This window comes from Humulus lupulus, chromosome 3, assembly GCF_963169125.1.
Source record: "Humulus lupulus chromosome 3, drHumLupu1.1, whole genome shotgun sequence".
NCBI lineage: Eukaryota > Viridiplantae > Streptophyta > Magnoliopsida > Rosales > Cannabaceae > Humulus > Humulus lupulus.
In genome coordinates this window covers 60,818,523-60,832,244 of record NC_084795.1, presented here as the reverse complement: position 1 = coordinate 60,832,244, position 13,722 = coordinate 60,818,523, and positions in this window count along the sequence as shown.

The following is a 13,722-nucleotide window of genomic DNA, read 5'->3' as shown; positions in this document are numbered from 1 at the left end:
ACAATTTTATTTTGTTTGAGACTCGTAATTAGACACGCTTTGTCCTTTTTCTTTACGAGTAATAAAAGAGATCACGCACAGCGCGGTCGAATCTTGCTACAAATTTTGCATATGTGTTGATTATTCTTACTTTGGCAGTGTTCAACTGTCATTACAACTTAAAACAAAAAAGGTTTTCTAAAGGAAATACCGGGTAGTGTTCAACTGGTCGGTATCCATCAGATGAATGACCAACGTTTAAATAGTTGCATGTTTTTGCAGTGTTAACTGCTAAAATATCCTTTGTATATTCAATGTGTTTCACGAGTAATAAATGCTCGAACAAATTCGGTCAAGTAGCAAGTGATCAAGGATTTTTCAACCCTCAATCACTTGGGGGCACATAGGGTATACTGGTATACACTTCAACACAAGCAATAAGAACACGAGCAAATATATTTGTTTTTAGGCTGACTTGTAAGTCTTTGAAGTCAAAAGGGTCGTTTAGCTAACTTATTTTACAAAGCTTAATTAACTTGGAATTTTTTCAAAATTTTAAGTTAAGAACAACTATTCATGTGTAAATAAAACGCTATGCTCATAAAATGTTAGAGCAATAAGAGAGTGTGAGAAAGCATGCTTAGTAGTAACTTATGAAATGTTTAGAATTTCTAAGTTAGAAAACCAAGTACTCATATGAAAATATAAGGCATCTATGTAATAAAACTTTTAAATGATTAAGTCTAAAAAAAGGTAAAGTGTTCATAGCTCGGCCATACGAGCAAGAGTACATAGCCAAATACAAAATAAAGGTCTACTACTCAGCTGGTCGGATGAAGGCTCTCTGGTCGGATGGAGGCTCTCTGATCGAATGGAAGCCCACTGGTTGGCTATGGCAGGTTGATCAACACCTTCCTCAGCATTAGTGGCTTCTTTCGGTGGGAATGACAGCGTGGGGAAAAAAGGTGTGGTACCAGCAGGATTAGCTGCCTCCTCAGCAGCCTTTGCCTCGCATTTTGCAAGCTCTTCTGCCTTGGCCTCCTCTGTGAGAAAGTCAAGGTTTAGAGGCTTGTTCAACTTCCACACCCGGTAAAAGCAGTTGAAACAAATTTCCTCGTAGCGAGCGAGATCGACTTCTTTCTCTCGCTTTAGCTCCTCGTTCTCACGAGTCAGTTTCTCCAGCTGATCAGTCAACGACTTGTTGATTTGAATTTGTTTTTGGTTCTCGTCAGACAGCCCCCTAAGAGACTCATTCCGCTCAGCCATGGTCTTCTTTGCTTGCTCCACCTTGGATTTGAGATCCTTTTCCGAAGAAGTTAAAGTCTCCACTTTAGTTTGAGCATCCACTAGTTGATCATTTAAGACCTTGATCAATTCTTTGTAGTCTACTGCTCGATGCTGAGCATGGCTGATGGTGATAAGCGACTGCATGGAAAATAGGAAGTTCTACAAGTAAAAATGATAAATAACAAACTGTCTTGTGATAAAATACTTACATTCATCAGCTGAGCAAGCCCCCTTTGTAAGACGACCTCAACACTAAGCCGAGGTAAGGATTCAAAGCTTTGAATCGTTGAAGCCTCATGGAGAGTCTGGTCAAGTAGTTCCTTCCCAATGTTACCAGCAGTGCGAAGGGCCTCACTCAAGCCAGTAAGGCGCGTAGGGGTTAGGCTCGCAGAGGGAGGAATCGACGAAGGGGTGAGCTGCGGGATTGTAATCGACTCCTCGGGTTGCCTACCTTGGCTAGTCGAGGATGTCCTTGGAACTTTGCTTGGGGGGTTGGAGCCACTTCCTTCCCCAGATTTCCTCTTTTGGGCAAGAGAGGTGTTGAATTTCCTGAACATCTCTGAATCTGCAAAAGAGTAAACACAAGATTTGTTAGTAAAAAATAAAGCAGTATGTGGGTAAATACTTTATGACTACCAGACAGCTCTTTAAATCCCATATAACCAAGTTATTTAAAATCAAACATCTCACTATGACTACTAGACCTGAGTTTAGGATTTGGTGAAGGAAGCCATCCTCTTCATCAGATGATGAGCTTAAGTCTCTATGAAGCTGGATGGTCTTTCCTTTCCCAGGCTGTGTGGGAATAGCACGTCTGCATTGATCTTCTGGCTGGGGTTCCCTAATGATAAGGTCACTTGGTCTACGAGAGTAAGGAGACGGTCCAGGAGAGAACTGGTCGGTCACTACCTCAGTATCGGCGTTGGACTCGTCAGTTGCAGTAGCTTCCTCAGTAGTACTCTCTACTATGATGTTCTAGTTACTCGGTAACAGGCCCACCATCTGAAGATTATCCACAGTAACCAACTCTTTCACATTCTTCTCCTCGGTGCACATATTAGCCAACTCTTCTGCCCGAGAACACATTTCTTTGGTAGGCAAGGGCTGGTGAAATGGACCCGCGTGTATGAAGGCTAAATTGTTGGCTTTGATATCTGAAGTGAGAAAATACTATGTATAGTATTTTCCAGGATTCGACTTATGAGAAATACCATGGAGGTATTTAATCCCTTTGTGCCTGTGGAAGAGGTGGAAGAAACCTGTATTCTTGTGTCTTGGGTTAGTCCTGAAGTCGAAGAGATAATGCACTTCATGAGGAGTGGGTGGATCCCAACCTTGCAGGAAGTAAAGGATGTATAGAGCAGACAACACCTGAATCCCATTGGGAGCAATCTGGAAGGGAGAGACATTGAAGTAGTCCGCTACTAACCGGAAGAAAGAATGTAGCGGGATGGTAGCTCCTGCGTATACGTGATGCCTAGACCAGGCACAGTAAGGTCCGCCGGGCTTGTTGGCTCTCTGATGAGGGCGTGGACATATCATGTTAACCCCTTTCATGCCCAAGGCTTGAATGTGTTTGTCAAACATGCCGGGGTTAAGTTTGGTGGGTTTGGCTGTAAACCAAGAAGGTGTTTCTTCTCCTTCTTTTCTTGGTTTTTGAACAGCTAATCGCTGGATCTCGGTAGTAAATTTCTGAGTAATTTTTCTCCAAGGCTTGCTTGGTTTTTGTGTCTGGCGAGGCGGTCTTGAAGAAGCCACAGTTCGGACCTCACTGCGTTCCACTACTTTCTGTACCGCTCTGTGAGCTACCTGAGGGTCCTGGTCCTGAGGAAGTCTGTTAGATTTCTTTACCCTCATTTTTTACTGCTCAGCCTGTTGATTGAGAAACTGTTCGTCGTGGAGAAGATATAAGGCTGATCGGGGAAGGATCTTCTTAAGACGGCGAAGGCGATCCTCGGAGGTGCGATTGCTAGGAGACTTCGACGAAGAGTCGCTGCTTTGAGGAGTATCACTCGATTGCGGAATGGAAGTGTCGGAATTTGTATGGTTGTCACCTCCCCTATAGTCGAAGCGATTCATCTACAAAAAATAAATAAGGGGAGGTGAGTAACCAAACATGTATAAGTCAATTGATTCAGGAAAAATATTCATTTACTACTCAGAAAATATTTTATTGGGTAGTAAAAATATTTTACTCCCTAGAATGAACATGCGTGAAGGAAAAAATAATGTATGAATTATTTTTGAAAACCGACCGATCGGATGAGGCTACTCCTGAGCGAATGCTGGGGCATGTCCAAGAGGGTGCGCTGGGGTGTCCGAGTGGATGTTGGGGCATGTCCGGGTGGCCCGTGTGATGTATGTACTGATTGGATGGCATGCGCGTGTTTGGGCAGCCGCGTGTCATCTGAGCCAATGTATGAAGTCACCAAGCAGACCGTACCTATCCGAGGATCTGATGCGCATGTCCGAGCGATATGCCGAGGAGTCCGAGCAAGTGTCGAGGGGCTGTGCTGGGGTTCTGAGGGGCAATCACGGGTTGGTCCGAGGAGCAACAGTTGGCATCAAATCGGATGGAGAGTTGGTCCGAGGGGCTCCTGCTTGGTGACCGATCGGTGGGCATAAAAATCTAGGCAAATCTCTTTGTGTCCAAACAGAGATAGACATTTCCGAGATTTCAAGCAAGAAAAAAGCTATGGCCAATCGGCCATGAATGCACAACCATAAACCCATTTCGAAAAACAAAAGCCCTAAATTCCATAGGACACAAACACAATTCCTCATCCAAAATACACAACAACAAGATCAAAAGGGGTGATTTGAAAGGTTTCAAATGTTCTAGAGACCCTATATATCATCCATTGCCCATAAACCCATATATGTGATTTAGGTTGAATAATTCATTTTTCTTTAAATTTCCATGAAATTGAAGATAAAATTGAGTTACCCATAACCTAAACAACATAAAAACAGCCACAAAACACATCGTATTTCAAAGATTCATACACAAATTCAAGGGGAAAGTTTCCTATGGGGGTTTCGGCCTACACCTATTTTTTCTTAAAGCTTAGGAGAAAAAAAACACATAGGTGGAGATAAGGAAGAAGACTTACTTAAGTGTGTAGATTTCTTGAAGAACCCTTGTGATAGCTTGGAAAAAAATGGGAGCTTTCCTTGGAATTTTGGAGACTTTCGACCAAGAAGAAGGCTTGGGGTATTCGGCCAAGAGGGGAAAGATGAGAGGAATCTTTTGCTCTCCTTTTGCTTATGAGAGTATGAGCACTTATGGTTCTTTTTAAAGGGAAAAAAGTGGGAATTGCCGCCTATTCTTAGACCCTTGGAATTCCTTGAGTATTTTTTCTCCCCACGATTGTGAGCAGTTAATTTCGGTGATCGTGGTCTGCTATGGAGTCATGGTCTGTTGCATGGGCGGGAAAATGAACAGTTGGATTTTTTATTGTGCCGTCAGCAGTGGAAAAAAAAATTTATTATGTGAGAACATCATATAATAAACTTGGGGGGCAAATGTTATCCCCAAAATTTGAAAATGATGACGTGACAATAGAAGTGACAAATGACAAGGAATGGCTGGGTAATGTGGCTTAGGAGTGACCCGGTAGACCAGTGAAGATTTTTGACTGACCAGTCAAGTGTCATGACCGACCAGTCATGACCTTGGCCGACCAGTCACATGCTTCTCTGCCCAGTCAATGCCCTTGGCCGACTAGTCATGTCCTTAGCCGACCGGACAGGTGCTTGTCCGCCGAGTCAGGTGCTTGTCCGCCCAGTGAAGGTTTGGCCGACCAGTGAGGAATTTTGGCCCTTCAGTTTTCCTTCTAAGTGTGATGTGGATCGACTAGACAGAGCAGGGCTATGCAAGAGATCCCAGTAACGGCTTCAACAAGAATCGGTCATACCTGCGCAGGAATCTCTCAGATTATCCCTCAAAAATAGTGTTTTGTTGTATTTTGAATATTATTATTAATTGAATATAGGAAGAATAACAAAATGTCCCGATTATGGGGGACATTATCTGTACGATCCTGAGCCTATAAATACAAGGCTCATGGCATCATAGAAGGGGTTCGGATTCTAATTTTCTAGAGAGAGTAATTGTATCTTGAGAGAACTCTTGTATTCTTTTAATCTGCACTGAAGAAACTCAGTTGACTCAGGTTCATCTGATCTTGAGTGTAGATCTATAATCATAACTCTAAGTGGACTAGGCTATTACCAACACATTGGGGCTGAACCACTATAAAAAATTTATGTGTCGTATATTTCTCTTGAAGGTTTTTTGTCGTTTTGACGTCTACACGTCGTTGACCAAAAACGCGATCAACAAGTTTCAATTAGTGCAAGTCGGAGTTTGTTTGGGTTTTATGCCCTAATTAAAACCCAAATTCTTTGTAATCTCATTTTATTATCAATAAAAGAATAGAAATCATTTTTTGACTTGGTTAATCACTTTGCTCACATGTTTTATTTTCATGATTATTTATTTAATATAAACTTCTATTAAATCTCGAGCATATAGCTAATCTTATTTATAGTAAGGTAATCACTGTGGAATATAAATATGATTATATGTTCAAAATAAGTTAGTCCTAAGATTAGCCAGTGCATAGAATTTACACTGACTTGCCAATCTACGATATGATCTACTTACACATTACAGTGTTATGTTCTTTCCACAACATTAGCAAAGTAGATAAGATCGGATGTATTTGTTACATCGGACAGGACCGATATTGACAGTTGATAAGATAAGTAAACATACCGTTATTATCTATTCTAGTCATATCATATAGTTGACCATAGGTCAATTTAATCTCAATTCTGAGTGGTCAGTATTCTAACTGATTGTATTATTTGAGTTCTTTGACTTGTTCGTTACCAGCTTACCCTACGGACTAGCACATACTTACATCTTGGGAACTCGGTAGTATAATTGAGTGGGAGTGTTAATCATAGATATGAACATCTATAGCTTCTGATGAAGAAGTAAAATGATGGTTTCCTTTTAGTTTGGTTCAAGGTGTTAAATGATAGAGATCTCATTTCAGTAATTAAATTAGTTTACTGAAATATCAGTTACAAGGAACTAAGTGTTTTAAGGATAAAATACAATGAGGGGTAAAACGGTATTTTAGTCCTATCTCATTGTAGATCGTCTATAGAGGATTGAGTGACAATTATGGTTGTAAAAATGGATAATTAATAGCGTATCTATATTTGTTATAGAGCGTTCTATGAATTCAAGAGTGCAATTCCGAGTCTAAAGTGGAGTCACGAGGAATTAATAAGTTAGTAAATTTATTTGTTAGATTTATGATAACTTATTTGAGCTTGATTTCATAGGCCCATGGTCCCCATTGTACCTTGGATAAAATCATCTAGATAGTCTCAATTAATTGGTTTAATCATCAATTAGAATTATCAAAGTTGACCAGGTCAATTTTGGATAGTTTCACAGAGTTGTGTAATTTTGAGAAGAAAAGAGAAATTATAGCAGATTTATTAATTAAGATAAATTGGTATCTAAATTAATAAATAAGTTTAAATCAAGGTTCAAATTATAAATAATTAATTTGATAAACGATTTAAATAATTATTTAATTAATTAAATTAATAGAAAATAATACAGGCCTTGATTTTAAGTCCAATGGGCTTATAATCAAATGGGAAATTTCACGGGCCTAAAGCCCATGATAATTTCGACCTAGGGCTTTAAAATGGCTATTGATTTATTGATTTTTTAATTAAATTAAATGGCCTAATTGAGTCTATAAAAGGAGTGCTTAAAGAGAAGTCACAAGTCAGATTTTCTGATAGTTTTAGATTCTCTCTAAACACAAGTCCTTTTCTAAGCCTCTTTGTTATTTTCTCTTCTTCTCTCTATATCTATCTCATGTGTTGAGAATTTCCCACACTAGTCTAGGTGGTTCTAAGGATACATTGGAAGATTGTGAAGAAAATAGAAGATCGGTTCAGTTTCTTGATAATACTCTGCGACAGAGAGGATACAAGAGTTAGAGAAACTGAAGGAAGGACTGTTTCATTCCGCTGCGTATACTGTAAGTATTCTATTATTTGTTTCTCTTTGAATTCAATTTTAGAAACATATTTTAGGATATCTTGTATTAATTTGTTTAATATTAAATATACATGAAAATAAATAAAGATCCTGCATAAGCTAAACTAACACATCCATCTCCCACCTGTTGCCTTTGGGGGTCGTGGACCCGGGAAGAATGGAAGGGCACTTGTTAACTTCCTCCTCCGAATGAAGGGTGATGCCCGATGTCATGGCTGGTGATCTGGGAGAAAAATAGAGAAACAAACCAAGCAGTCAGTACCAAAACCCAAGAAGGTTTGTTAAGGTACGGGGGCTCTCCTATGAACTGCTTGGAAGAGTCCCCTCCAGATCAGGTCCGGGATCACCAGGATATGCAAGATCCTAATCGGGAACGAAAAATAGGCTACACTCCTAAGCTGGCCCACTGCCACTTGTCCGGCAATCACCCAAACTCGCAAAGGGCCCAAAGCGGCCTGGACCAGGCTGTCTTTCCCTAACACTAATTATAAACGCGGGCAAGGTCTAGCAGCCTAAGCAAATAAGCAAAATGACAGGAAATCTACGTTTGTGTACATATAAAGGAGCAAAGGTGAAAGGCAGGGAAACTTACTGTAAGTTGCTGGTCGTGAAAAGTGGTGGTTGTCCGGTGGCAAGGACGGCAGAATCTCAGTCTTTAATTGGTGGAGACATTTCAGCAGCTCGTCAAGACGGTAGGCTGGTGGCGTCTGCTCGGGTAAGGGTGCAGATATCGGAACCGTTGGAAAAAGGCGACGGCGTAGGTGGAGCAGACGGTGGAGGATATTGTCAGCAAGCTCGGTCATAAACAAATCCTTCGAGTTCTTTGAGTGGCTCGAGAGTGTAAAGGTTTCAAATTAAAGCCTGGGGGATATTTATAAGAGCTCAGGCGCTAATTTTTGATCTAATGGTTGGGATCGGTCCCCCCATCAGATTGTCTAAGATCGTGCATGGGCATTAATGGATCCACTCGAGTGTTGGATCACGGCACCCCCGAGGCGCGATCCGCGCCACTTCGATCTGACGTCCCAGAGAGAGAGGCCCTTCAAAGGTCACCCCATCCTACGGTCCTCCTTGTCACAGAAGTAATAATGGAAAGTGCTCGTGCGGATGGGATGCTTCGTGATCCGAGCTGACATAGTAGCCCTAGCCTAGCGACCCTTCAGGTGGTTGTTGACCTTTCAGGGTCAAGTGCCATCGGTGCAACGGTTGCTAGGAGACACATGTACCCCTCGTCATGAACCGGGGCATTGGTAAACAAACCCAGACCCAGGTAAATGGTCTGGGCTCCATAGCCGTCTGGCATGCGGGGCCCCTTACCGCGGACCAATTGCTCTGAGAAGGAATCGGGAAGAATGCCGAGAGGATCCGGGACTGAGACAAGCCTCCACCACACAGGCCCGGATGAAGGCTTGGGGGGTAAATGTTATCCCCGTATCCTGGCAGGCGCCCGGGTCCGCGCTTCAGTCCCACGGGCTGGCCAACTGAGTTTGGGCTCAGCCCAGGCCAGTTTGGCAAGAAGTATAATAGATATCGTCAGCTCAATTCTGGGCGAGGCCCGAAAGGCGTCCGGGGAGTATTTTCCAGGACGGTCATCCTAGAGAAGGTGTGTTTGGCTTCCGTTTAACAGTCGAGATCGATGAGGATGATCCCGAAGCCTGGTAAATGGTCCGGGCTCCTAGTAAATGATCCGGGACCATGGTAGATGGTTCGGGCTCCTGGTAAATGATCTGATCCCATGGTAAACGGTACAGGACCTCGAAAATCAGAGAGGGACATGGGTAAACGAACCCGGGTCAGTTCTCCAAGGTTGGCAGGATAAAGCGTCTGTGACCCTGACTTCATCCCATGAAGCGTGGGAGTTGTGCCCACATTTCACCTGCAGAAAAGGCCACCTCAGGACTGTACGCCGTTGGTTCATACTTGCGCTGCCACTACTCTGATCGATCTTGTCCCCTGAATCTGCCTCATAACTCGAGATGCTCAAACCAAAGCTCCAATTTATTGCATGATATATATGGTTTGGGTTGGCCTAATGGGCTAAGATTAATGTATTTCTCATATGCTTTAATCCTTTTTATTGGGCTTTTGATAGAGAAGCCAGCAATATTTGTACCTTTATTGGGCCCGGGTCAGCCAGACCTAAGCCCAGTGCACTTGTGAACCTATAAATACATGTAACAGAGCACTGGAGAGGGAATATCCTTTTAGCGTGTATACAGTTACTCTGCCAAAATTGATAAAAAAACTCCATTTTTGTAAATTACCTAAGCTCAAATACAACTTTCTCGTGGACTAAGGCTCATTAACGCCCCAACCACGCAAAATTTTGGCTGACAACATCTAAACCCTTTCTCTTTAGTCTCTCTTATCTTTTACTATTGTAGTTTCTGAAAAACTCGGTAAACACTAAGGATATGAAGACGTAACCCGAGTTACTAAGGATATGAAGATGTAGCTCAAAAGGTGGACGCGCCGAGGTTATTCAAAGACCAGAGATCCTGTTTACCTCAAATGGTGACATGGACAAGTTAGCGGGCCATGTTCACAAGGAAATGTTTATGATGATGTTATAATGTGTTGTTATGATGATGTTATGATGTTTATGATATGATGATGATGTTATGTTGACGTGAATATGTTTATGTTTATGATATTGACCGCAAGTTAATGATGATGCTATGATATATAAAGATGAATGAAGGTGTTTGTGATTTGTTGTCTTTTACTTGCTTGTTGTTTGTACTTCCTTACTGGGCTTTTAGCTCACCCCTAACTTTCCCTTCCAGGTAGCAAATAGGTTTCTCTATGGCACGCATGGTGATGTGGGGAGTTCTATCGTGGTGGTGTGTATGGCGTGGGGGTCCTATGGATGAGAAACGATCAATTAAAATGCCATTTATCTTTTAATAATGTTATGTTTAATGGGACTTGTCAAACTTATCAGTGGGACTGAACTTTTGGTTGTTTTAGAACTTTGCATGAAAACTGATATTTTCTTTTAAAACTATTGGGCCCAACTTGAATGTTTTTAGCAAGACCCCACTAGGATTTTATATTAAGTGGCTTTTCTCTCATAAACCTATGAACATGTGAATGTTTTACAAAGCACTAGAGTAGGGCATTTTACAGCTTGAAAGAATCACTCAAAGATTGGTCAAATTCCACAAGGAGATAGTTCACTTTCAAATCACTAGGAAAATTGTGATGAGAGCCATGGAACGATATATCCTATTAATTAGGCTTTTTTAAGGATATGCCTTCCGTGGTTTCAAATTTGGAAGAATTATGGTAAAATTTAGATGATGAAGATGACTTACCGGTGGCCATTAGATATTCTTTTCTTATACTTAGGTTTACCAATATGTTTGAGATTCAATTCACCAATGAACAAAAGAATAATATCCTAATGAATATTATCTGTGGTTGTTTCGAGGCTTATGATATTGATTCTTATGAGGAAATAACCGATGACATGCTAGATGAATGGTCAGATGTAGAAGATCCTAATTTTTAGAAATTTTACCCTAGATATTATTAGTATTGTTTCTTTTTTTTTTTTTTTGTAATAAGTAAAAAAAATTTCCAAATAAGGTTGTTATTATTTTTGTATGAATTTTGTTTTGAATTTATTATTAATTTTAAATCATAATTAATTTAGAATAAATTCAATAAATAATGGCTGAGTTCGATGAGGGTGGATACAAATCAATGAACCGAGTTTTGTATTGAGAATTTAGGGGGCCATAGTAGTTAGAACGATTTTACTGATCCCAACCCTCCCTCAATATGGTTAACTTTGGAACAACGACAAGTTTCGAGCCTGCGAATTTAGTCATATAGGATAGTTACAAACAGACTTAGAAAATAATAAAGATGACCTACTAGTATAATATAGAAACACACCCTAATTTATAAAGATGACTTACATAAAAAAAAATTCATAAGAAATCATAGCTGATAGGTCCAAGTTATGTTTGCTTAGACTAAGTTTTTGCCTTAGAAACTATTAGGGTAAGTTCTAATGTGTTTTTCTTGACCATTAGAACTCAGCTGAAGGTTTCACTCCGAAGGTCTGCACGCACTAATGGCGATGCCCCTAGCACCACCAACGAGACACACGAGGCCCCTCCAATCCGAAGAAGAGGAAAACGTACTGCCACTACTGCTACTAATAGAAATGCACCACCTCCGGTTGACAACAATGCTGAAGTTATCCGGTTTTGATGACAAGTAGAAGAACTACTGCAGCAACATCGACACCCTTAGTCAGAGCCTCAGCCAGCAGCTCAAGCATCGCAACCGGAGCTTAATAGAGGATATTTGTACAGGGGATGGCCAATGGAAAACTACACACCCTATCTAGCACAGTACATATAGCCAGTCTACGAGTGTTTCTAAAAGTAGAACACTCAAAATTTTGAAGGGACAACCGACCCCTTTGAGGTTGAGGAATGGCTTAGGAATGTAGAGCCAATTCTGTCACACATGAATCTCGGCAACGCAGATCGCATATCCTGCGTTTCTTCTCTACTGAAAAAGGATGCAAGAATCTGATGCAATAAAATCATGATATCACCACCATGACTTGGGCCAGATTTGTGGAGCTTCTTCACAAAAAGTAATACAACTTGGTAGTCATCGCTACAAGGGTGGAAGAATTTGCTAGTCTGAAACAGGGAAATTTTTCGGTAGTCGAGTACGCTCGAAAATTTGATCTGCTAGCCAAGTTTGCACCAGAGTTAGTCCTGAACGATTGCTTGCGGGTAACCAAGTTCTCCAGAGGACTTAGACCAAAGATAGAATTAAGGGTCAAGCTAGCAAACCTCAAAAGCACTTCTTACGCCGATGTTCTGGAAATGGCAATAGAAGTGGAAAGGCTCTAAGAAAATGTTAGCAAGGAGAAGGCGAGCAAGTTAGAACCCAAGCAGCAAAATTAGACTCAGAATGGTCATAACCACAACCACTAGCATAATAATAATGGGCAGAAAAGAAAGCATCCCGATAATAAGCAGACCGACACTGACAAAAGACAACGGACCAATAACAGTAATAACAAGTCAGGTTATGTGGAATACCCTCAATGCTCCAAGTGCCAGAAAAGACATGCCGGGGAGTGTCTTGGAAACAACAAGAGCTACAATTGTGGACAGGAAGGTCATCGAAAAAGAGAATGTCCGCAGCTTAAAGCAGAATAGAAGAAGGACAATAAGATGGTTCCAGCCATAGTCTTCGCTTTGACCCAGGGAGAAGCTGAAACTAGTAACAAGGTGGTCACAGGTCAGCTTCCTATCCTCAATAATATATGTTCAATATTGTTTGATTTGGGAGCAACACACTCATATATCTCGTTAGAAATGATAAAGAAATTAGACAAACCTTGTGAAAGATTTAGAAATAGGTTTGTTACGGATCTACCTTCGGGCGAAATCGTTCTATCATCACGAATAGTACGAGGGGTACCAATCAAAGTCGAGGGCACGCAGCTAGAAGGAGACCTAATGGAGCTAGAGATCAAGGATTTTGACGTAATACTGGGCATAGACTAGCTAGCAAGACATGGCGCAACCATCGACTGTCGACACAAGCAAGTGTCGTTCGAAACCCCTGAGGGTCAGAAACTATGTTTAATGGGAAAGGTTTCAGGACTACAAACACCACTTATCTCATCTCTCAAGGCTCAAAGGATGATAGAGAAAGGATGTCAAGAATTCTTTGCAAGCATCATGCATGTTGCATGGGAAACAACATTAAAGGTTGGAGACGTCTGAATTATAAATGAATTTATAGAAATATTTCCTGATTACTTACTAGGGCTACCCTCTAACCAGGAAATAGACTTCACAATCAAACTAGTAAAGAGAACCGAGCCTACCTCGAAGGCACCATACCCGATGGCACCTACGCAGTTACAAGAGCTATTAGACTTGGGATTTATCAGACCAAGTCATTCACCATGGGGGCAATGGTTCTATTTGTTAAGAAGAAGGATGGAAGCATGCAGATGTGTATCGATTATCGTGAGCTAAATAAGGTGAAAATTAAGAACAAGTACCGCTACCCCAGATCGATGACTTATTTGATCAACTCTGAGGAGCGACTGTATATTCAAAGATTGATCTACGGTCTGGTTATCACCAGCTCAAGGTAAGGGAAGAAGATATACCAAAGACAACTTTCAGGACTCGATACAGAAATTACGAGTTTGTAGTTATTTCTTTTGGTCTTTCCAACGCTCCAACTGCATTTATGGACTTAATGAACTGGGTCTTCATGGATTACTTGGAAAAACTCATCATGGTGTTCATTGATGATATATTGGGGTACTCCAAGGACGAAGTTGAGCACAAAAAAAACTTAAG